Source organism: Cimex lectularius, unplaced genomic scaffold, assembly GCF_000648675.2.
Source record: "Cimex lectularius strain Harlan isolate CLEC.00 unplaced genomic scaffold, Clec_2.1 scaffold121, whole genome shotgun sequence".
NCBI classification, from domain to species: domain Eukaryota; kingdom Metazoa; phylum Arthropoda; class Insecta; order Hemiptera; family Cimicidae; genus Cimex; species Cimex lectularius.
Genome location: NW_019392904.1, coordinates 480,420 through 507,937, shown reverse-complemented (window position 1 = coordinate 507,937; position 27,518 = coordinate 480,420). Strand labels below are relative to the sequence as shown.

Sequence of the window (27,518 nt, the reverse complement as noted above, 5' to 3'; positions counted from 1 at the left end):
ATTGTATAAATTCATTCTTTTTGAAATCCAAAATTTTCTAGCTCTGTATAAATTCATTCTTTTTTTAAATCTAAAATTTTCTGGCAGTGCATAAATTCATTCTTTTTTTAAATCTAAAACTTTCTGGCATTGTACAAATTCATTTTTTAATCTAAAATTTTCTAGCATTGTATAAATTCATTCTTTTTTTAAATCTAAAATTTTCTACCATTGTATAAATTCATTTTATTATTTAAAATTTTCTAGCATTGTATAACTTCATTCTTTTTGAAATCCAAAATTTTCTAGCATTGTATAATTTCATTCTTTTTTTAAATCTAAAATTTTCCGGCATTGCATAACTTCATTTGGTTTTAATCTAAAATTTTCTAGTATTGTATAGATTCATTTTTTCTAAAATTTTCTTGTATTGTATGAATTCTTTTTATTCTAAAATTTTCTAGCATAAAATCATATTATTTTCCACATCCTACATGTATTTGTAAAATGCAAACAATGCTTATAAATCCCAGGCTCTGAAGATGATCTCCATAAAGATCGAAACGTTGGCACGACAAAGAAAATGTTTTTCCAAAACCGCATCTCACGATCTCCGAATAATCATTGACTGGTCACTGAACACCACACATAGAATAATATATTGTTTACAGTCTGATTCTGAATTGTATTTGAGATATTTCAATTTTCAGGTGAGTTCACCTTTCACAACTTTATTCCAGTCCCCTGTATCTCATGAAATTTAAAAATCAGTAAATTAGTTTTCACCAACGCAAAGAACATTGAAAACTTTATGAGATCGTCTTGCATTTTTATTATAAACTTAGGCGAACAAAACACAAAATCTGCAGTAAAATATGTCAAGAAACGAATGAGACTTGCATTATTCAAGAAGGTGGAAATTTTGAATATATAATTATTTCTTTGAAGCTTTTTGATTTTTCTTATAATCAATTTTGTACCAAAGGGACTATTTTTTAATTTGTATTACTTCCATTATGTTTTAAAAGAATTTTCACAACCTTAATGACTAAAACACCACACATTTAATGACTAATTTTTCGAACCGTTCGTAGCCGAAAACGAAAATTTAGCAACTGAACGTTAATTTTACATTGATGAACTTACCTTTGGAAAATTATTTGAATGTGTTTCCAGCTCAGGTTTTTTTCTGTGATCGCCATGCTTATCAGTATTCACGGAACCATGAAAATTTTATTTAAACATTAGGAAAGAACATTGTAAACTCATAAACGTTTATATTTTAAATGATTTATATTTATTTACTTAAGGTTAATATTGGATAAACAAACGAATCTCACAAATTTTAATACTCATTCTATTGAATCAAATTTACAATAGGATTCAGATTTTATGAGTTACGGGAGAGTTTATGGAAGAAAGTTGTTAACGGTTGATATTCCAGAATAGTGAAAATTTCGAATACACTAGAGAACAAATTTTTGACATTAAATAGCCTAATTTGACATGTATAATAACCTCATAACTTATTGACTTCTGTACAAGGGATACTATTTACAACAATATTTATGTGGTAAGAAATAGCGCAAGTACGGAAATAAATCCATACTATACAGATAGACGGACCAAAAAACACGCATTAATAAAGTAATTTACAATAACTATTTTTTTTATTAGTGATAAATCAAAAGTAAGAAAGTAAGGTTGGAGGGCTTAATAATCGAAAAATAAACTTTCCCGTGTGAGAACCCGACGCTGTTAGAGTATTAATACACAATGGTCAACTCGTTTTATTTGAATGCAATTATGGCTTAGATTATCTCCTCCAGTTGTAAATCACAGTTTTATATTGTCCCGAACGAGATATGGATTTACCATCCGGGTGGATTATCTTGTATTGGGATTAGGTTTGATCAGAGTCGCAGGTCGGACCAGTTTATTGCGCCAATAACACCGTTGGGCCCTCTTTGAATATCGGACCGTAAAAGGGTCACCTGTTGCTTTTTCCCATGCAGGAAGTGAGAAGCGGGAATTTCGGACTGGATCAAAAACATCAAATACATTTCTTTATTATTGATAAAATAGTTTTCATTTATTCAAATTTGTAAGGTACAGTTTTGATTATGCCTTATGTTGATAATGTATTTAACATGTAAATGAACATGATATTTTATGTTAAAATGTTCAATAATACATAAAGTTGTCTTATCATTATACAAAAGTTTGGTTCCTTGTACAAGTACTTTACTATTATCGTTACCAATATGAATTCTTCATCATTATTATGGTTTCATAAGTAATGATCTTAAAATTTTTCATTTTGAGTACTTAACTTTAATTAAACTTAATTCTGCAAATATGTGCACATGCGAAGGCTCAAATCTATGACTTCTAGCACTGTTTTGTGCCCCGGAGTCAAACGTTTATGTTATCCTTGCCACCACCGAAGTAAGGCTCCGAATACTACGGACAACAAGGTCATGCCAGCCTCTTTTTCTTTTTTATCCAGTTTAAACAAACTCACTCTCTTATTCATTCTTGTATAAATCCTATCCGATTTACATAAGCATCATTCACTCAAGTGGAAAGATGAACTAGTCAACATCCCTCCATCACCATTTATACAGATAAATAGACTAATTACTCTAATCGAAGATTGATGTAGTACTTGCCATCAACGCTCTTGTCACTCACACACTTTCACGCTTATAAATACATGCTCACAAAACACTTAACATTGAATACGTCTATCACAAAACTTTTTATAAATGTGATAATAGAATTACCAGGAATTCAAGATAGATACGAAATACCCCGTTTCTCCAAAATTCGAACTAGGGGACCTAAAGGTTCTCTGCTGCACTCGATCACAATATTCATATCAGATGGGATTCCTACTAGCTCCCTATATGGAGCCAAGGAATAACCCCTTAAATTAAGTGGGACACTTTGAGAAGTCTTTCTCTGCATTCCGGACACATACGCAGACTTTGGCACAACATGTCCGTATGTCATGCGCGTTCGAGCGATTTTGAGTCAGGTTAAAATTACACTCCTCAGGGTGATAGCTATCGACTACGTTTTAACCCGCAACAGAGTTTTAGACGACGTTTTTGTTCTCTACTGTTTTGAGGGTGATTCTTGTGTTGGATGTAAAGACATCTGTTCTTTTATGTTTAAACATCTCTGTCTGTACTTTCTGTTCACAGATGTTATATCCTACAAACGATAAATGCTGTCGGTGACCACCGAGACAAGCAAGCTTAAAACTTTTATCCATTTTCATGGCTGCAAAACCAGGCACATGGAAAATTTTGCTCACCTAAGCACCAAACTACACTCTTTGAGCACTCTAGTCTACATATACTCGATGGCATGTGATTAGATCTCATTAGATCTGTCCACTGGCATTGCTTATTTTTTCTTTACCATGCTCTTTGTTTTAGATCTCTAGTTTAGCGTCAACGGGTCAGATCGCGAAAGTACGGTTTGGAGGGCGGGCTTCATCCTTTTGTTGGTTGTCCACCAACCTGACAAGGTCAGAAAGCTGCTGCCGCTTCTACGAAACCTTTAAATTCTTTAAATTCCTTTGTAAAATATAAGCTTGACCAAAGGACCCACTGAGACTCTGTCCTCTCTAACCCATAGTTCAGCCCATAAAGCGGCATATGATAGGCCGTGGAAACATTCTAATGCGGGGATATGATCCCGGAGAATCATAGACCCGTCTTTGAAGTCTAGATATCAGAAAATAATATAAAAGTTTAGACAATCTTTAAAGTCATTCAAGCCAGAAATCATGTCTGACAAATTTGCTGTAATAAGCGACAAGATCATCCTTGTGATGATGGTGATTCGGTAAATTCATTTCATTTTGAACTTGCCTTTCATAGTAGGATTTCATACAGCAGAACAATAAAGAGTATGAATTTAAAAAAAATCTTCTTAGGCCGACACGACTAAAAGATTTTTTAAATAATAAACTCCTGCTCAAGAATAATCAACTTGCCGCACTCTTCTTAAAACCTGATGCATTCGTATCAATCAGATTGCAAGGATTTTTTTCCAAAAGTGATGTAGCGTTAAAATTAAAATCTAACTGAAATAAAAGGTAAATATAATTTAAAAAAAAAGGATTGCATTTTTTTAGAATGTTTAGATATTTTGGTTGAATCGCTCAAATTTGAAGATGTCGATATGCGTAAACGCGTCCGACAGACCATCCAGCAAGTATAGAAACTCAAAATAATTGGTAAAAAGAAACAATTATGTTTTTTATTATTATTTTTTTATTACTTTTATGGTTTTGTGATTAAGCTTAATTTTGTGCAAAATTCTCTAATTGGCTAATCCAATAATTTATATTATAAACATGTTCTCTAGTTTTCGTGGTCCGCTTGACCAATTAATATATTTCAATTAATTACGGTTTTAGTTGAGAGAAACAAGTCAGTGTCACGAGCAGGATTCGAACCCACGATCTTCGGCTCGATACGCCGCTGCACTACAGCTTGAGCTATCGTGACCTCGATCCACTCGGACACTAACTGCCTACCTCAACCCCACCTTTTGAATTTTCCCTCCTTTTTGCCATTATCTCAACTAAAACCCTTAATTAATTGAAAATTATAAATATGGTGCATCTGGCTTAGAGCACTACCTCAAAGGATAAGTCATCATACAAACGAAAAAAATATCATCAGATATGCATTATTGACGAGAATTATCAAATAAGCATTAGTCAATATAAAAAAAAAAAAAAAAAACAGATTTTTGTTTTTAATTAAAAACTGAAACTGGACAAAACAGGCTATGGCAATTATGAAGACAAATAAAATATTATGCCATGAAATGTCAACCGCTTACCGTTAATACTCCAGCCGCTATGGTCACTCACTTTCCATAACCATCCCTCGTTATGTTTACAATTGGCAAATGAAAATTGTATTATCTGTCCAATTGGGCTTTATTTACAACCGGGCCGACAGGAGATAGGCGTACGTCGACGGACTTTAAAAACCATCACCGTTGATGGCGGACAATCAACGAGGAACGATTGTCCTCTAAAGCCGGTTTACAACAAGCGATAGCAATAATATGTTAAATCCCCGGAGTGGTGCATCGATGCAGTTGATTGTGCTAAAAGGGGCTACGGATTTACTACCGGCCATAACAGTTGCCCTGCCACCGTATCCATCCGCAATAACACGGAACAGTCAGAAACGGTCACTATCTCACTTCTAATTAGACCAGATAATGCTCCGTGAAGAGGCTGAATGGTTCATTGCATTCACATGACACATAACAAAAACAAAAATGTTTAAACGATCCAAACATTGTGTGTCCACTTTGAACTTTTTTAATGTTGTTTCCTTTAGATCTTATGTAAACATATAACCTCATATATATAACAAAATTTGTGTGGTTTCGTAAATAAATGAAATAAATTCATTAGTTTTCGTGATCCGCTTGACCAATTAATATCCTTCAATTAATTAAGGTTTTTAGTTGAGATAAAAAGTCAGTGTCACGAGCGGGATTCGAACCATGACCTTCGGCTAGATACGCCCCTACTCTACCCCTTGAGCTATCGTGACTTCGATCAAAGTTGGAGTTGAGATAGAAAGCCCTTAAATAGGAATTCTCATCCCCCCCAAAAAATAGACGTTTTTGGGCTGGACCAAAAAGGAAGTTTTGTCTTTTACCGTGTCCAGTGTTCNTTATCAAGATGAATTTTTATTCCTTGGATAAAAAAGGAAATTTTTCTTCAGTTCAGTGATCCATTTAAAGCGCCATAGATTCTATATAATTTATTTTATGTCCAATTTATACTACTGTTGAAAATCTGAATTATTTAAAAAAAATTCTATTCGTTTTTTTGTGTGCAAAAAACAATATCAAATTTGTCTCTTGCTACACATAAAAAAGGTGCCAATTCGCATTTTTTGAATTTTTTGACTACAATGGATCATTATTTCACATCCGAGGGGCGTAGCAAAGTAGCGTAATTGATTTTTAATTTATATATAAATTAAAATAGATGCTCATTGTTGCAGCCAAAAAACACATAATACAAAAATTAGAGAAAATTTTTTAAAAAATCACAAAATGTTAGTTTTTCAAATAAATTTTTTTCTCGATAATTATAAAAATGTTGAAAACTTTATACCAGTTTCAACAATCTATAGAAATTTTTACGTAAGTTGGGAACTCTACATCCAGCACGTAATGGCACAAACTACACGGCCTCCATACATTATACATCCGACATTTTTGTTGATTTCATTATTTTCTCATTTTTAATAACCCTATCAAAATGTAATTATTGTAGAGAGAACGATCAAACATTTATCAGTTGTCATTTCCGGGAATTTTGATAAAATCCACAGGTGTTATGACTTTTTTACCAAAATTTTCAATTGGTTTTGCTACCCAAAGAAAAGCAGCCAGGATAATTGCAAAACTAAAATACCGAGACGACTTAATCTCACCTGTATTTATATTCTTAAATGTATCATATCTCAAAATAAACTTGACACAAACTGAAGGGCCCACAAAATAGCAGAAACTTTTGGATGGTGAAACATGATAACGCTATACCTGACAAATTAAAACAATTAGATACAAACAAGTGATAGAAATTATAATAAACAGCAGGGTTTTCTCTTTTTATGTGGACCACCGGACATCTAAGAAAACCAAACACAGCACACTGGAAGTACAACCTAAAAAGGCAATTTTTTAAAAATTATTATAAAAATTCATATTTAAATCTTTCAAAGCGTACTTAAAATTAATTCCTTTCCAATTAATTAAGGCTTTGGTTGAGAAAAGTCAGTGTCACGAGCGGGATTCGAACCCACGGCCTTCGGCTAAATACGCCGCTGCTCTAACACTTGAGCTATCGTGACCTCCATCCACTTGGACACTAACTTCCCATCTCAACCCCACCTTTTTGAATTTTCCCTCATTTTTGCCATTTTAAAAAATGGCTTGAAATTAATCGGAATTTATTTTTGCACATTTGTTTGGTGTACTTTTCTGATCGGTTTGAGTGTTGAAAAAAAAATTATATTAAATGAATGTGAAATATATGCCCATCAAAATCAGGAATACACACAAAAAAAATTCACAAAAGCACAATACAATTAAAATCAGTATCCCACGTCTGTAGCTTTGGCTTATAAGTTATAAAGATAGTAAAGGTGATCCTTGTAAGTTAAACGGCAAATAAATTTACAACAATATATATAAATATAAATAAGAAAAATTCATTAGCTCCATTTTACGTTAGTATAGACAATTAGCAGAAATGAAACAAATATTACATTATGTATGTTCTATTAGAAGATGATATAATGTTATAAATTAGAGGATCATACTATAAATCAATAAGCAAAATATCAAACTAGTTGAATTTAAACTTGATATAAAAACCAAAAAGGAAGTTCTAACATTTTTGCCATCATTCGTGCGTATAAATGTTATTGCATTAATCATCATCATCATTATGTTAACGTATTTTTCTTAGCCGTGGCTAATAATATTTTTTTACTATCATCTCTTCATAATCATTTTTGAAAACCTATCGCCATTAAGATAGACCAATGTGTGCATAAGCGGACGAATAACGTCAAAACGGGATGGCGTTTCGGTAGAACTAGTATTAAAGATAAATATTATGGGAGGAAGAGAGATGACGAAAACTGGGCAACTAGTTTCATGACAGATGATTCAGTAATGATAAAGCGTACCGCTGACACCAGCAGCCGTCATTATTTCGAACCGATAATAACAACAGATTGCAGAGTTGACTTCGCATTGCTTTGTGAACATTATCAATAGCGGCCGAAATTCTGCCGTGCATGCTGTCAATGTACAATTACTGGACGTAACATGTTTAACAATCATCAATTGTTTTATTCCTCCTTTGTCATTACGCTCAAGTTATGAATTAACTAGGGAAATTTGCGGTGTACTATAGATAAATAGAAAATTAGTTGGCAAATAATGCTTATTACAGTAATTATTACATATTTTTACATTTCAAAATTAAATTCACTAATTTCGTGGTCCGCTTGACCAATTAATATATTACATTTAATTAAGGTTTTTAGTTGAGATAAAAAAGTCAATGGCACGAGCGGGATTCGAACCCACGATCTTCGGCTAGATACGCTGCTACTCTATCACTTGAGCTATCGTGACTTCGATCTACTCGGACACTAACTTCCCATCTCAGCCCCACCTTTTGAATTTTCCCTCCTTTTTGCCATTTTTCAAGAAGGAAGTTAGTGTCCGAAGTCGTTGTAGTTGAAATCCAAGAATTAGGGGGTCATACAATTTTTTTAATTGTTTCAAAGAAGGAATGGGTCCAACATAGGTTGTAACGTGCGCGCGTGTGTGTAAATTCGTATATGTTTAATAGTCATAACTATTATTGATTAATTCATATCCAATAATTATTCTTTTTATCCAAGGTCTTGATTCGGATAAAAAAAATTACTGTCTGGAGCGTGATCCGTCCCCACGACCTCTAACTCAATGGTTAGAGCAGCGGCATATTGAGCCAAAGGTCGTGGGTTCGGATCCCGCACGTGACAGAAACTTTTTCATCTGAATCAAGACTTTAGAAAAAAAGAATGATTAATTGAAATGAACTAATATTTAAAATTATGGTATACACTCTTTATAAAACTCGCATTTACATTTATTGTTAATTTGCTTGTCCTTTTGTCAGTACAAAACAGGCGACTGCTTGTTGTGAACAACCCATTGGAATAAAGGGCGGAAAAGTAGTTCATCGAGCAAAAAAAAAAAAAATTGTGAATCCCACCCCCAAATCCGTTTTTTCCTTGTTCAAGAGAGGGCAGGGCAAAAGGAAACGATGTAAAGGGATTTAACGCCGGTTTGCGGTCACGTGTTCAAATTCGTGGCAAATGCGGTTTTCATTGGGACCAGGTTTCAACCCTCTTCCATCACGCTGATCCCATTAATCGGATCAGATATAAAAAAAACGTCTTTAGGAAAAAAAATATCAACAAAAAATCCCGAGTGAATCGCGTAAAGTAATTAGTTTAAGTGGCAAACTTTGAGCATTAACGAACGGAAGAACTCGGATAATAGAATGGCACGGGACAATGGAAAATGCCTGTCGCGTTTCCTGGTCGAAAGGGCGAAGGGTAAGGTATTTTAATTGAAACTGCCCCGATGGATCAAAGTCGACGGTCGTCATTCCCATTCTCACGCTACATTAGCGGGACTCGACGGCTCGGACACTGGTCATCGAGTATTTGCTTTGGGGGCAGATGTGACCAACCCTTTTCCCAATTTGTGCGGAAATAACCGGGCCGTTTGTTTGACCCGGTCCCAAAGCCGAGCCGTGAGAATGTTTGATTTAACCACCACCTACAACTGGTGAAGTGACACTGACCGTTAACAGTGACATCCTTGAATGATGGTCTCCCTGAAGAGTTATTTGTAAAGTATACCAAAAGCTAACTATTTTCGATTGAATTGATAACAAATTGTCTACTTTTCCACTGAACAGTTCATTTATTTACAACAAATATATTGTACAGTAGAATTAAAGAAATACCTTACCAAAATAAGAAACTTACCTATTTTGTACATAAAGTTTTATTAAAATCATAAAGAATGGACCAAATATTTACTCAAATTAGGAACCAAGTTAGTTTCTTTTGTTCTAGGCAACATTCATTGGTACACGAAAGAGAAAAAGTAATGAAAAAAGCTAAGGAACGAAAATTACAGAGTAAGAGACAGTGATTAATTGGAAAAAAATAGATAAATATGTAGAGAAAAAAGAGTGAGATATTGAAACTGGACTTGAGAAAGTATATCGGTCATAGAGTGCTAGTATTATCTGTAGTTATTTAGAATTTTAAATGTTTTGTGTGCAATGACATAACGCATCACGTGCATCATTTTAATTGCCGCAAAATTTATGAGACAAATAGACAGACGTATATTTAGACCGATTCTGGCACAAATCACCTGTGATTAATTTGTAGGGAACTCAAACTCCGAAGGCATATGGGATTCAAACTGTACAATTAAAAATAGAGAGTAAGGTTGACTGTAAGAAATAAACAAAAAGAAAGAAAGTGGGTGTGAAAAAGAGAAGGGGTGAGAAGGAAAGGATGAGGGAGAATGAGTGAGAGGGCGGGTGAGTGAGAGGGAGGGAGAGTGAGTGAGTGAAAGAGTGAGAAAGTGAATAAGAGTGAGGGGAAGAAAGAATGAAAGAAAAAAGATGTGTGTGTGTGTGTGTGTGAGAAAGAAAATTAGAGAGAGAGAGAGTGTGAGAGAGAGAGAGAGAGTGAGTGTGAAAGGGTGACGGGAAGGAAATAATAGAAATCGAGAAAGGGATGTGTGTGTGTGTGTGTGTTTGTGTGAAAATAAGAGAGAGGGAGATTGATTGATTATCGCTTTATTTAACAATCACTCAAAGTTTGGTCTCTCGGACCAATCTTCACTTAAAGTGAAATTACAGCAACATGATTTTATAAACTCTACTCAATCTACAATACACAAAAAAGTTGAACAAATTAATAATTACTTACAAACTATGTACTTGTTTACAGTGGAATATCACATTAAAAATGAAAAGTTATCTTAATCGCTAATAATAACAAACGTAACTTCTATCGAGAAAAAAAATAACCATGGACATTAGTTTAATATTATAAAATTAAGTGACAGTTGTAAATAACATTTTGTACATCTTAACATGACAATCTTTGTACTTAATTGAGGAAACAGAGAGAAAAAAAATTAATATTACATTCACTAGTTTACGTGGTCCGCTGGACCAATTAATACCTTTCAATTAATTAAGGTTTTTAGTTGAGATAAAAAAGTCAATGTCACGAGCGGGATTCGAACCCACTGTTCAACCACTTGAGGTCACGATAGCTCAAGTGGTAGAGCAGCGGCGTATCTAGCCGAAGATCGTGGATTCTAATCCCGCTCATGACACTGACTTTTTTATCTCAACTAAAAACCTTAATTACTTGAAAGATTGATATTATCGTTTAGTATTTTTACACATATTTTGATATAAAATAATTTTTTATAGTTTTTCTAAACATACTTACTTTGTTAGAATGCTGAATTTGAACTGGTAATATTGAAAACACTCTTGGACATTTAATTACAAATGAATTATTAAATATTGTGGTTCTATGTTTAATAATTTGTAATTGCTTAGTTCTATATCTAGTATTTATATTAAGTACATCAGATCTATATATTATTTTTTTATATATGTATGTAGGTTTTTCATTTTTAAAGCGTTGAAGACGATATGTGCTAAATTGCAATCAATTTTAAAAACTGAAGTTGAGAATATTTATCATAAATTCTGTCATCATATTTTAAGTTAAGTATATATATCTCACACACAAATTTACACCAACTTGAAGTTTATTGATTTGCATGTAAGTCACACATTGCAGCTATTCCGTATTTAATATACGGGAATACTAGGGCTAGTACTAAACGTTTTTGTAGTAACATTATCAAATCCAACTAATTTTTTTAACCTATAAATTGTATAGTGCATTTTCTTAGTTCCATTCGAAATTTGTTCGTTCCAGTTTTTTTATTTTTTTTTTATTTTTTTTTTTTAGTTTTTTTAGTTTTTTTTTTAGAGAGAGAGAGGGAGAAAGAGAGAGGGTGAGGGAGAGGGAGAGAGAGAGAAAGAGAGAGAGAGTGAGAGAGAGAGAGAGAGAGAGAGAGAGAGAGAGAGAGAATAAATATTTATAAACAGAATAGTGTTTGAACAATCGACCAAAATTGGTAGCGGTGCGCAAGTTTCCAAAGTGGCTGACAATAGAAACTTAGGTTAAGTTAACTCAGCCTAGCTTACGAGTTTCACCGATGACCACATATTTGTTTGAATTCGCCTGATTATTTCAATGGATTGGCTCGTTATGAAAGATATTTTAGGCAAAATTTAATTATGATGATTTGCTCTTCGAGTCGGCATGAGGACAAACTGTGAACGTAGTTAAACATTGAAATTTATTGTTTTAAAATTAAATAAACTTAATATAAATAAATTACTTCATTAATACAAATTAATTTACTGGCCCAATCGTATTTACCAGATTGGATATCAACACTGATAAACTTCATATGGTGTAAGTTTATAAAAATGCATGCCTCCGAATCACCCCCAATCCCCTTATATTATCTTGGCTGTTATTCCTTTCGGGAGAGCGGACGTCGCCGGAAATAAGAAGGCATTCAATTTGTAATTTCAGCCTCTCCCTTTCCTTCTTGTAATCCCTGTGGGATCCGAGTCCCGCCGGCACATAAAGAGAAGCAACATGAAACCGCACGTGTTATGTTGTGCGTGGTCGAGCCACCCTGAATATTGCAAGCGGTGAACGTCATTACACTTTCATCGACGCCCCCACATGTTAAATCTCATCCAAGTTGTCATTAAGATAATTATAGACTTTTAGCCGTTGATCCCTTTTCACGCTCTGCTTTCTGGGATCGTGACCTCTTCTTGTTAAATATTGAGGAGGGATGCGGCTACACCTGGTCCCTCGCACACCGCTTTTTGTAAATTAATTATTCATGCAAAGCACTTAACAGTTGTCAAAAGTTCAATCATGGTACCATAAGAAAGAAATGTAATGGCTATATTGTAGATTCGTCTTTAATCGTTCTGTTCAGCCCGTTCCTATAGGTTTTGTCAGCCAGAAGGTTTCATAATCCGGCAATTGTTATGGTTTTCACGAGACTTTAATCACTCACATAAAAAAATATGTACTTTTTCCTGAGATTTTGGTCTGCCTAGCATTGCTGGTTTTAGCACTCTTTTATGTTGTCCTCATCTTCAGCGCTGAGTCCGCATGATTTCTATGGCTTAGAATTATGGGTATAACATTTTACATAGGTATATTATACTGGTCTAAATTAATCCTTTTGCTACATACATATACATTCTCGGTAGCATCCCTGTATAAGTGTTATATTTATTTTTTCCCGAGAAATGTATAAATTTCAAAACCTAAAGTTGTTTATCATATTATTACACCACGTCTGTAGTTTTGCGGTAGGTTTATTTGTAACTTTTTCAAAATGTTAGTTTCTTTTAGCATATTTGTTTTCTAATTTTGCCTCAACGACCACTATTACATCTGTAAAGAGAGGGAGGGAGAGAGAGAGAGAGAGAGAGAGAGAGAGAGAGAGAGAGAGAGAGAGAGAGAGAGAGNGAGAGTGAGAGAGATCGTTTTATTTAGTCACGCAGAATTTGGTCTCTCTTGGACCTCTCTTACATCCACGGAGGGTTATAATTTACACATAAACGTTATAACATAAAATACATTAAATAATCTTCTTTATAAAATAATAAAAATTATCCATTAGCTTAAAGTAACGTAAACTACATTGTAATAACTAAAATTATTATTTACAATCGGAACGTGTACTAAACCATAACGAAAAAAACGAACAAACCAAAATATTTGAGAGAAACAAATTACAATTAAAATTAAATGAAGAGAATGCTGTAAAATAAAGTGATGTACAAGACGAATTGTAATTAAAATAAGTACTAAACTTTTCTTGTCCATAATATTTGAAGTTATTATTTTTGAGGTTTATTTTGTATGTATTTATTTTTCAAGTTGTTCAATTTCTTTTAGCAATTTATTAAATGAATGCTTCAGAAGTTTTTATAAGAAAAGGATGAATGAGTGATTGAGAGAGTGAAAGAGAGAGAGGAAGAGAGAGAGGGAGCGAGTGAGAGGGAAAGTGAGAGGGGGAGAGAGAAAGGGAGAAGGAGAGAGAGAGAGAGAGGGAGAGAGTAAGAGATATTAAGATATAAGTGTAAGTTATTAAGATATTAATGAAATTTACTATTTTTATTTATTTTGTTTAATTATGTTGACTCCCAAAGCCATAATTGTTCTCTACATTCACTAATTTCGTGGTCCGCTTGACCAATTAATATATTACAATTAATTAAGGTTTTTAGTTGAGATAAAAAAGTCAATGGCACGATCGGGATTCGAACCCACGATCTTCGGCTAGATACGCCGCTGCATATCGGACACTAACTTCCCATCTCAACCCCAGTAGATCGAGGTCACGATAGCTCAGGTGGTAAAGCAGCGGCGTATCTAGCCGAAGATCGTGGGTTCGAATCCCGATCGTGCCATTGACTTTTTATCTCAACTAAAAACCTTAATTAATTGTTCTCTACTTTTGATGTAGAATCTCTGTCGTCTCTTCTCCATAAATTATACAGATCCCTACCAAATCCTCCATGTGTTTTAGTTGCTCAGTAATTCATTAGGTACTTTGCCATAAGTTCCATACGAGTGTAGATAAGAATAGTGAAAGAGAAAATTATTAACGATCAAGGACCTTACCTGAGGTGTGATAAAATACGACATTGGATTGCGTGCCCTGGTGGAAAAATAATTACTGAACGAAGTGCCTAATTTCTCAGTCTCAGAGCACTCGGAATCATCGTTTATCTATTGCCTCCTCAATAATATTCGTAAAGAGTGGGAGTTACATAAGACAAAGAAGAGCTAACAGTAATGGATATTATTTATAAAGTCAAAAGAAGAGAAAAGAAAAATCCTAATCGAAGGCAAAGAAGAGATGAATTTCAAAGCTTTGGAGGCCGTTAAAAAACCCCGAAGCTAAGTGATATAACCCATCCGAGGATAATCCGTATTGCAGTTTATTTTAATAGATGTAGTGCAACATGTACTTTAGCCGCAAACTTTCCTTAACATAACTGGTAATAATGAGCGAGTTACTGATATCAGGAAATAATCGAATATCTCCCCTAAGTGAAATGTTACTCAAATTCAAACTTAGTTAAAAAATATTAATAAATATGTAGAGCATATAATCACTTATATTATTTAGATATTAGTATTAAAAAACAATTTAACTTATATTAAAAACTTTTTATATGCAACTTTTACAACAACCATAGTCGATTGATACACCTTGTGTTTCTGCCATTTTTCTTTTTAACATGAGTCAGATGTCAAAAAAAATGTCTTTCATATAGGAATGGCCATTGTATTTGCCCTCAGACAAAAGACCCTCTGAATGTTTGTTTAATCGGGTCCCTCCGACCGCAATGGATTTCCAGTCGGTCTATCCCGCTTTCGGGATTAGGGGGTATCGCATGACAATGGGCCTGCGGCCGGTTCCAGGGCGAACGGGCTCAATTACCGTCTTAGCGATGCCGCGTGGCCTACCCGCGCCCTCTAATTGCGCCCTGCGAGCGGACGACAGCTCATTACGGCCTATTGGAGACGAGGGGCAAACAAGGACAATGACGTTGACGTCACTTGAGGAGTTTATCAAATATTTTGACCCATGGTTGCTACATGCTTCACTGGACGAGGGATGAAGAATCATATTTGCTTCAACAGGCATGGATCACCTTTTTGTCTCGAACAACTAACATGATGACAATGCTATTACAATCGCATTATGCACTAGTCATCCGGCCAAAAAAAGAGATTTTAAACAAACAAATACAACAAAACCAGTCTCTTTGGATTCCAAGAACATTAATATATATATAAGTTAAATAATTTCTTTGGTCGAATGTGTTTTAAAAAACTTTTATTCAAAGAAATTACAAATAAAGGCTGATTTACATTCAGAACTTTATGAATCTAAATCAAATCTTGTCGATATGCTTTCGGGAAATCTGGCTTAAGACTAACGTTTTTTAAAATGAAAATCCTTATAAAAGTTTCTAGATTGGGAGAGAGTGCTGATGACAATTCTTGGAGCAACACCTGCATCCTAGCATTGTCATCACATTATTTATTTAACACAATGTTTATACTCGTATATAACTCCCCCCCCCTTAGAGAGAGCTTCCCTGGAAGCTCGTGAAAGAAAAAGAAAAAAATGACAATTATAAAAATNTCATTTTAAAAAGTATTGAACACCATACTCACTCCATCATTTATCATTTCTAACTTAGAGAAATTCCTTCATCAGAGCTTTGCACCTACTACCATTATTAATTCAGAATATTAACAAATATGAATGTATATTTAAATCCAGAAACTTATTGCTTACTGTTTACTTAGTGATCTGTTTGGTGCTAATTTTTTTATGAGGGTTCGCAACAGCAGAGGTTATATCAACCCTCGGGTTGCCGGTGTTTTTAAAAAAAAAGAGTGTAAGAAAGGTCAAATTGACCTAACTCTGCAAGATTTGTGCAAATAAATTGTTCATCAAACCTCTCACTCTTCCCTCCCCCTCTCATTTTTTCTGAGTATATATTAAGTCTTTTCTCACCCCCTCCTTCTCTCACCCGCGCTCTCTCTCATAATATCTATTTCCTATTTATTCTTTTTCAATTTTTTATCTCTTTCTGTTCTTCTCAACTCACTTTTTCTCTTTCCCACTCCCTCCTTCTCACTCTCTCACTTTCTCTTTCTCTATCTATCTACCTATCTTATGCTCTCTCTCATACTATCTCCTTTCTCTTTCCTCTCTTTCAATCTCGCATTTCATTTTCTTTCTCTGTCTCTAGTTTTGCCTCTCTGTCTATCTGACTCTTTCTCCGTCAATCGGTCGCCTCTTTAGCTCAGTGGTAGAGCACTGGTCTCGTAAACCAGGGGTCGTGAGTTCAAACCTCACAGGAGGCACAAAACTTTTATAAATTTTAATCGTTAATTGTAAGAGAGCTGGTTGGCGACTTAAATTTGCGAGATTTTTAAATAAAACGATATTCATTCATTTTCTCTCTATCTATCTCTTTCTCTCTAGGATTTATTTTGTCTTTTAAACTTAAAACTTTACCAGATCTATATTTATCCTCCACGACAATCTTTCTCTCTTTCCTATTTTTTCAAACATTTGATTAACTCTGTCCATTACTATAGTATCTTGAACAAGAGACAATTTCTCTAACTCTGTCTCTCTGTAGAATAATAAGACAACAGGGTTACTTCAGCTTTTAAATTTTTACAGAATTTATTGTTTATAAAATCTACATGGCGGTCGTATTAATTTTTTGTTACTGTATCTATGTATACATTTTTATGTAAAAATTTCTGCCAATCGTATAACGGCATATTTTAGATATATGTTGACATGTTTTGCGTTCGAATTCATTGGAATATTTTTATAAACGACACTCATATTCTCTCTCTCTCTCTCTCTCTCTCTCTCTCTCTTTCTGTCAGTGGACAGGATTTGACTGAATTCTGCTACACCGCATTCATAATTCATTCTCTCTTTCGTGTATTGTATTGTATATTTGTAAATGTGTTATTTTATTTTTTTAAATGCTTTAAGCGTTAAGTTCAAGTTATATATTAAGATTTCAAAATAATGTGTAAAACATTATAAAGTCAGTAACTTCATTTGAATGTAAATATGTAATTATATTTATGTATATTGTAATTGTAATTACGTTTAGGTAGAAAGGTCCAAGAGAACTTATTCTGCGAGGCTAAATACTCTCTCTCCCTCTCTCTCTCTCTCATTCTCTCTCTCTCTCACTCTCTCTCTCTCTCTCTCTCTCTCTCTCTCTCTCTCTCTCTCTCTCTCTCTCTCTCTCTCTTTCTTTCTTTCTGTCAGTGGACAGGATTTGACTGAATTCTGCTGCACTAAATAAAACCGCATTCATAATTCATTCTCTCTTTCGTGTGTTGTATTGTATATTTCTAAATGTTTTATTTTATTTTTATTTTTTAAATATTTTTAAAGTTCAGTTCAAGTTATATGTTAAGAGTTTAAAATAATGTGTAAAACAATACAAAGTCAGTAACTTCATTTTAATGTAAATATGTAATTATATTTATGTATATTTATACAGAAATCGTGAGATGCGGTCTGGTGTGATGTAGGTTTCAGAGACACATTTTCTTTATCGTGCCAACGTTTCGATCTTTATTGAGATCATCTTCAGAGCCGGGATTTACAAACATTGTTTACATTTAACAAATACAATTAGGATGTGGCAAAAAGTGAACCTCTCTCACTCACTCTCTCTCTCTCTCTCTCTCTCTCACACACACACACACACACACACGCACGCACACGCACACGCATGCGCCACATAAACACATTTACGCACATACAATCTATCAGATAAAGCTTGAACGATTTCTATCAAAGTAAACATCAAAATCTGAATTTATCAATGAATTTCGAGGTATTTTATAAAAGGACTATTGTTGGATGTTTTGAGAATGTTCTATTTTGAATATCGCTGAGGTAACTGGGAAACTTAATTGTTGAAGCCTAATGTGGATCAAACGAAACGGATTGGGATTTGCTTTACATCGTTAGTCGATTCACTTGATATCAGTACACAAGTTCATTAATCTAGAGATCTACGCAGTGGGCTAACGGTTTCCTCGCCCCCAGGAGTTACCGACAAGGTTGGTTAGAGCCAATACGACGTTCCTCACTCACTTTCATCTACGTATGACAGGAAGACGTTGAAAGCTGCGATGATAATGCAAATCTACGCCTTTGAGGAAGTACGGTGACGACATAATTAGCATTCGAGACTTGCTAATTCCGAACGGCGCGACGGTTCGTTTAACTTCACCTCGTTCACACAAAGGGGTTTTGTCAATTTCCCGACAGGAAACCTCACCGTTTGACAACTGTTTTCTCTGGGCTTTGTACAATTAAAAAAGCTGGTTTGTTCATCGCTTCCGTTAATACCTTTCGACCGTATTAGGCGTTAAACTACGGCCGTCGGGTATAATTGTACCACTTCCCCCTTGGGAAGCGTACGTTGCCGGAGAAGTGGACGGAGATAGTGAAAGGGCCCGATGTTCAACACGGCCCGGTCCTGATTGCATCAATAACTATTAAGATACTGTGTGGGCACTATTAGCCGGCTCGGCCTAATTGGGTGCCTTGGGCTAAACGATTCGGTTTAATCATCAGCGATTAGGGTTTTTTTTTGTTTTACTCATCTCGCCTACTGGTAGTACGGACTGTTAGATATCTTTATACAGCATGTTCCAAAAAATATCGTTTTTCAAAATACGGTATCATTTTCTTGAAAAAATTATGTGTAATAAAAACGTCAAAGTGCGCACAATATTTCTTGCAAGCGACAAAGTTAACATAAAACAAAAAAAGGGCAAACTTCTAATTTTTAAATCGGAATTACCAAAAACATAAACATTTCCATTCTGAAAAGACTAACCTTGTTTTGTTTTCAATTAAATAAGTCGATAAAGAAAATTTTTATTTCATCACAACTTATGTTGTAAATTTATTAGGTTTCGTGGTCTGCTTGACCAAATTAATTAAGGTTTTGGTTGAGATAAAAAAGTCAGTCACAAGCGGGATTCGAAACCTAATAAAATATAATAAGCAAAATGAAGTATACTTCACTAATGCTCTCCGTGGCCATTGCATTTGTCCCCGAAAATCAAATAGATTACGACATATGACAAACTGCAAAAAGGAGGGAAAATTCAAAAGATGGGCATGAGATGGGAAGTTAGTCCGAGGGGAGCTATATTAATTGATCAAGCGGACCAAAAAACTAGGGAATTGAACATAGTATTCGATTCCCATTTAAATATTAAAGGAAGAAAGGTCGCACAAACTTTCCCATCATTTTTATTTACTATTCGGGTTTACGAAAACGGAGCATTTGGTTCTAAACTATTTCTCGTTATTATTAATAATTCATTAATTTCGTGGGCCGCTTGAACAATTAATATATTACAATTAATTAAGGTTTTTAGTTAAGATGAAAAAGTCAATGGCACGAGCGGGATTCGAACCCACGATCTTCGGCTAGATACGTCGCTGCTCAATCAATTTGAAAAATGGCAAAAACAAAGGAAAATCCAAAAGGTGGGGTTGAGATGGGAAGTTAGTGTCCGAGTGGGTCGAGGTCACGATAGCTCAACTGGTAGAGCAGCGGCGTATCTAGCCGAAGATCGTGGGTTCGAATCCCGCTCGTGCCATTGACTTTTTATCTCAACTAAAAACCTTAATAAATTGTAATTATTAATAATTAAAATGACTATACATCTTGATGGCGAAGTTTGGACGTAGAAGGATAGATATAGATAGATAGATATACAGAAAGGGATAGTAGGAAGAAAGAGAAAAGGAAGGGAGGGAGAGAGAGAGAGACAGAGCGAGAGAGAAATAATTGATTTAAACCATAATATCTAACCAACGATTTTATAATTGATAAATATAAAAATAAACTTAGCACAAGTAGTTCAGTGGGTCACGTATCCCCGTAACTGTTTCTTGCACGCACTTGCTGTGATCTCTATTTCCCGTCCGATGTACATCAGATATGTCTGTGAAGATCTTTCGAAGTAACTGTGTGAACGGGGTCAATGATAGTACTGCTGAATCAAAGGCAAAATATCTGGACATCTGCAATATAAAGAGATTTGAAGGAGGCGTCGGGGGCCGCAACGGTTTAGGCGTCGACACGGCGCTCATCACTGTAAGATGAAAGTCCCGGGTTCGAATGGAGGGCCGCTGGATTCGAACCCGACAAACTGCAAATGGGCTTTTTTTTCAAGAACACATGCACCCTGAGGATTTATATGACCTCTGCTGTTGCGAACCCTCTTTAAAAAAATATAGATATTCGATCCAAGCACGCTGTCATGCGGAACTCCTGCGTTCAAAAACGAGTAGATGGGGTAATTTGCTCCTTGTCGGAGCAACAGCTAACAGCGGAATAACAGCTCTGGTATTTGGTAGCAACGGTTCGTAACAAAGCTTGTTAAAAACAAGCTTGTGTCACATCAAGAAAGGCAATGGAGCAATTAGCGATATTCAAGGTCTTAATTATTGACGAAACGACAGGCAGAACAACTACTGAAAATGGCAAAAATATGAAGCGAGTTTGATGAAGGAAAGCACCGCAAAAGTTAAGTGATAGTGCATTAGCAAGAAACCTCTCTTGTGATTTTTGTTTAACTGAAAGGAAATCTTAAAGAAACGTTGAGATAAGGTTTTTTTTTACTAGGATAATAGCTTAACGGTTGACCGTATTGATGTCAGCCTATTGGATCAGATCTGCCAAAAAAATCAAAATCCGCCGCGACCCCCCCGTCGGAAGGGGTGTGTTCACTAGTTATAGTTTGGTGATTCCCGTGTGTCATCGCGACCATTACAAATTTGACGTGAGAGGGTTGCTTAGAACACCTGGCCATAGGAATCGGTGCTAATCAAGGGGTTGATCGTCGTCCCGAGGGTGCGGGGTGAAAGGCGTGGTCGGCGCAGGTGGCCGAGTGATACTGCTTTTTTGCTGATTGACAACCCCTCGTCATTCAACCGTCAAAACGGCGTTTTCAAAAAAGAAAAAGACCCTTTCCAGGACTGTGGGAAGGGCGAATGTCCCCCCGCGCTGTTTACCTTTCCGCAAGTCATCCCTCGGCTTTATTGCACTTTGATATAAGCTCTTAAATGGGGGATAGTTACGACCTCCGAGCCGATACCTGTCCGTTTTTTCAATAGAATATTTCACAGTCATTAACGGTCCGTGATTCACGGTCCTCTCGTTTTATTATGTATTACCATTATTATAGTTAACCGAAATATTCCCCTTTCGGGATTACATTTATGATCCGCGCATCTGAGCTTCTCATTTACAGCTTGACATAAATTCAGGATAATACTAAAAGTTTTTACTAGTTACAACTGGTCGTATCTTCGCTCTTTTATTGATAGGCTGTTTGCGTTTTTTTCTTTTATTTTTTAATTCGGTGCAAGGAAGCCCGCTGCAATAAAATTATTATTAGTATTTTATTCATGGGAAAAAGCGTAAAACTGTTTCGTAACGGACATGCAGGAAGTAGTTATGCACCCTTCCGGAGTTAGGAATCAAGAAGTTATTAAACGTGAAGGAATGACCGGAAAATGTCAACAGGGGTTTGTTCACAAGCTCATAGTTGGCTGATCATTTAAAAAATATTTAACACGAATAAGACTAATTTAATTAACCGGTAAATGCTATTTATATTAATATGTTCTAGGTATCATAACCATACTTCAAAAACTGAGAAATTAAGGCTTGTCTTTATCAGCATTTCTGTTAACTTGGACTCAGAACATGCATGCTTTATTTCGTTAGATCATATGCTTCTTCTTAATTTTCATTTTATACTCTTGCTCTCAGGTCTTTATAATATCAGGCCAAGTCATGGTAGGAAAAAAGCGTTAGGTGAAAAATATAGAAAATATACCAGCAAATGTTTATGTTATATGTGCGGTGCTTGGGAAAAGCAAATTTGTCCTTGTGCCTGAGCCTGTCATGGGATTAGAATTTTACATTGAGCTATTTAAAATTTAAGAAACAGTCAACTCCTTACCCAGGCCAAGAATCACCCTTATACCTCTTTATTTAAGTAAGAAATTTTTATGAAGAAGACTCAGTTCCCGAGATGNTTATATATATAAAAATTAAACTAAAATAAAATGAACTGATTTGTAATGATAACTGTTGGGAATTTTGCCTCATAACTAACAACTTAATAACTAATGTACTACATGACAATGAGCAATATAAATAAATCTTTTTTAAAATCATTATCAGTTAATTTAGTAGTCTAACTATTTTTTTGTAAAACAATATATATAAATAATTAATATAATATATATAAGGCGTATATATTACAGGTGCGTCAATTGGTGTGAAATGGTTAATCTCTTAATTTTAAAACATGTCAGTTTACCAGAGAAGATCTGGAACAGTCAAACCGAAAACGATGTGTTAAAAAAAAACACGTGTTATTTTCATATCCTCATTGCCAACCCGAAATGGATAGAATGAAATATAATAAAAAGTATATGTCTTTTATCTACCCACAATTAAATCATAATTGGTTGTAGTAAATCCATGTTCACACAAAAAATTATGGGGAAGTGATATTTATAAGATGACACACCAAAAGAATAGAATCAGAAAATTCAACAATAACTGTGCGCAATTTAACTATGTACCCTTACAATTTTGGTGTAAACAATATTTTTTTGTAAGTTAATGGTTGAAATTAAAAAGTTAATGTCACGAGCAGGATTCGAACCCACGACCTTCGGCTCCATACGCCGCTGGTCTAACAACTTGAGCTATCGCAACTTCCATCCACCCGGGAAAATTCGGAAGGGGTTGGGGTCCGAGTGGATCGAAGCCGCGATAGCTCTAGTAGTTAGACAAGCGGCGTATTGAGCCGTAGGTCGTGGGTTCGAATCCCGCACGTGACATTAACTTTATCATTTGAATCAATACCTAACATTAAAAAATTAATTAATTGAAAGAAGTTATTCCGTCAATCAGACCACGATGTATAACAGAATTAATGAGTAAAATGAAGTATATCTTCACTAACTGCTCTCCGTGGCCACTTCATATATCGCCGAGAATCGAATCCTGATCACACGACATGTTCAACATGGCAAAATGTTGGGAAAATTCGAAAGGTAGGTTGGGATGGGGAGTTGGTGTCTGAGTGGATCGAAGTCACGATAGCTCAAGTAGTTACGGCAGCGGCGTATTGACCCGAAGGTCGTGGGTTCGAATCCTGCTCGTAACATTAACTTTTTCATTTCAACCATTAACTTACATAAAGACTAATTAATTGAAAGATGTTATTTAGTCAATCGTTCCACAAAATCTAATGGATATAATACATACATAACAACTAAATTCACTAATTTCGTGGTCCGCTTTATAAATTAATATATTACAAATAATTAAGGCTTTAAGTCGAGATAAAAATGGCAAAAAGGAGGGAAAATTGAAAAGGTGGGGTTGAGATAGGAAGTTGGTGTCCGAGTGGGTCGAGGTCACGATAGCTCAAGTGGTAGAGCATCGGTGTATCTAGCCGAAGGTCGTGGGTTCGAATCCCGCTCGTGCCATTGACTTTTTTACCTCTACTAAAAATCTTAATTAATTGTGATAAATAATAACCACTAACATTTTTTTATAAATGTAAAAATATTGGAAAAAACATCTGCCTCTGCAAATACCTAGTTTTTTGGTGGTGAACCCAATATACAGGGTGAGTCAGTTTAGTAGCTCAAGTGGTTAGAGCAGCGCCGTATTGAGCCGAAGGTCGTCGGTTCGAATCCCGCTCGTGTCTAATAACTTTTTTCATTTCAACCAATACCTTACATAAAAAGATTAATTACTTGAAAGAAGTTATTTGGTCTATCAGACCCCGAAATATTATGGACCAGTTAAATATGTTGATATATATATATATATATATTTTTTTTTTTTTTAAAGTAAAGTAAGAAATAAACATCAAGCTTTCTTCCTTGCTGTCTTTATTTTTGCTTTTGTACTTTAATATAGTGTTAATAAGTTTTAATAATTGACAAAAATAACGTAATTGTTTATGAGAATATCAAGAATTATGAATGTTTTTTGAGAAATAGAACCGTTGAATCACGCGTCCTTCTGGTATGATTTAACTTAGTTCCTATAAACAAATTTATATGTCAATCCTTTGTGTTTGTATTTGTTGCTCCTCCCATCTTGTGACACAACAGTCAAAAGAAAAAGGGTTGGAACCCCTTTCTCAATTCGACCTGATTGATCGCCCCGAGTCCGAAAATGAGATGCTAATAGCGGTCGACTCCTGTAAACTCCGACCTCGTAATTCAACCCTATTATACAAAACTGCATATCGTTATTTTAAAAAAAACACACACAATCACACATGCCGTCGCCTGTGACGGGTCGTCACAACAGGCCGAGAGTGGACCATTTACATAGACATTGTTCTGACTCTTTGTCGAACTGTCCAATAAATATGAGCTCCCCAGGTTGTATGTATGATAATCCCTGACGGAGGGTAGCTGAGTTAGACGTACCAGTTCACGTGACATTTGCTGTGCCACGGGTGTTAAAAATATCAGAGATGCCATCGCTCCGAGGTTCTGCTAATTAGGTCGCTTTGTCGCAGTATCTCTTCCCTTGTCAGTCCCGTCTCCGGCTGTGCCCGGGCATTAATAAAACATTAACCTCGAGTGGTGTTCCATTGAAAAAAAAAGGAGGAGAGCATTCTTCAAATTCTATTCAAATGCGATAGAGAAATAATAAAAATAAACCTCATAAACCACGAATGAAAGGACTGAAGGTGAACGACATGAACCATTACTTTAAAATGTTATTAATCCTTTCAAAAGGTACCTTTGACTCATCGTTAAAAAATTCGTTGTTGTACCGTTTGCCTTTTCATATTATAATATCGGTCTATAACAGTTTAAGTAATGTTTCTCAAAGAAATTAATAATTGAATTATCGATTATACCTATCTTTTATTAAAATTATTAACCTAACAATAAATAATTAGCAAATATAGATATTTCAAAAATATTAGCAAAATCTTAAAACTTTATCCAAAAAGAACAGACAGCAGTGCATGCAAATATACATTGGTATTCAATGATCTTTTTTTTCTTCCTTTTGTTTAGGGTGTTACGTACACTCTGGGTTAATATTTTAAAATAAATAATTAATTAATACTTAATTTTCTGATATTAAAAAAATTATTGAAATAAATGCACAAGAAACGTAAAAACCTATCTAAAAATATACTACCCATCATAAAAAAACCCATGATATTTGCACGAAAAATGGCCAAATTTGATAATGCATATTTTCCCAGGCATTTCACTTACACGCCTCCGGTACATCAGTGTTTAGAATATTTTACGCCGAATATGATGGCATTCTAAATGTTTTTATAGCTTCAGTCATTCATCAGTAAATTAAAAAATTCGGGACAAGTTAATATTTGCACTGTTTTCGAAAACACAAAATTGAGCTGTAGAGCCAGCACCTAATCATCTTTGAAATGGTGCCCTTTAGCAGTCGATAAGAAATTTTTATAAGCTTTCAATTGGTTACCTGTCACTTTGCCCAATTTCTCAACCGTTTTCGAGTTATTCGCGAATTTGGCCAAACACGTGTTTATGAATTCCATAATTCTCCTTCCCAATTTTACCATAAATAAACCAATTTTTTTAGGTTTCAATATTTATTCGAAGCTAAGCTACAACTGTGAAATGGAAAGGAAAATTTGAATTTCCGTGATGAGTTAAACAAGTGGTTATCGTCAGCAGAAGCATTCCGCATCTCAAAGGTCAAAGTAAAAAAGTAAGAATTGTTGTTCACTTTTTTGAAAAAGTCCTCAGAACAAAAGTTGTAAAGTGCAAAATTTGCGAAAACATTACGGTTCAAAATTGATCCATTCTTGAAAATCAGGAGAGTGAGTGATTGTTTTTTTGTTTTTTTTTCGTGAGCATGTAAAATCTTTCACTTTTTAGGCCAAAATTCGCGAATAACTCGAAAACGTTTTGAAATTTTAATAAAATTTACTATTGATTGCTCAAGGACGAATTCCTGGCTTCATTGCTCAATTTGAAATTGTCGTAAAATGTCCAAAAATTAACATTTTCCCGAATTTTTGAACTTACTGATAAATGACTGAAGGTAGGAAAACATTTATTAAAGACATCTTGGGAGGCGTCGGTAGCCGCAACGGCGTGGACACGGCGCTCATCACTGTAAAGTAAAGGTCCCGGGTTCGAATCCAAAAACACCGGCATCCCGAGGGTTTATACTACCTCTGCTGTTGCGAACCCACGTAAAACAAAAAACATCTTGATCAGTGTAAAATTTTCTAAAAAGTGAGATCTAGCACAGGCTGTGACTTAAAAGGATGAGACAATATGCATTTCCAAAAAATGGCCATTTTTTCGAGGGAAAACCGGGTGGTTTTCTTTCTTGTCACCTACGGCCTCTTGGCTAGATCGGACATCAGTCCTATATTTTATGAATTTGTATAACCAGAAAAATTTCCTTAAATTAGTCGTCCCACGTTCATATTATAAGTCTGTTCGTATCAACTATTACTACTACTACTACTACTACTCCTACTACTACTACTAATCCTACTAGTACTACTACTACTACTACTACTACTACTACTACTACTACTACTACTACTACTACTAATAATAATAATAATAATAATAATACTCGTACTACTACTACTAACTACCTCGTTAGTAGGTTCCATTGTTTTAACATTTCGGGACATCTTATTTTTTAAATTAAAAAAAATAAAATTTTCCTAGTTGTCCTTATTCCCTCCTGGCCATGCGGTTTATCGATGGAAAATGGTCATATATCGTTTTAAAAAAAATTATATATAAAGAAATTTTTTTTTATTAAAAAAATAAAATACTGATAATGGGTGGATATTCGCGCAATACTACTACAAGCACTTTTTACGAACTTCTTGTTTAAACTAACATTCATGAGCAAACAATAAAAACAAATACACAAATTCCAGTATTGCATTCCTAGGATTTCGTGCTAATTATGTTTTAATTGAAATTTTACTGCCAAATATAATTTTATTATATTTTACTTTTATAAAAAAAATACTTTTCTATAGTTTTTTAAATAAAGTTTCTGTTTTATTTCTACATAAATTGTTTGGGATATTTCGGGAATTTACACTCAACATCTTATATTT

General features: G+C 34.8%; 1 non-coding gene across 1 annotated transcript; it reads left to right on the top strand.

Annotated features, from left to right (window-relative positions):
• Nucleotides 1–16,586: 16,586 nt before the first annotated feature.
• Nucleotides 16,587–16,658, top strand: Trnat-cgu. Its single transcript has one exon. It is a non-coding gene; the product is annotated as a tRNA-Thr (tRNA).
• Nucleotides 16,659–27,518: the final 10,860 nt, after the last annotated feature.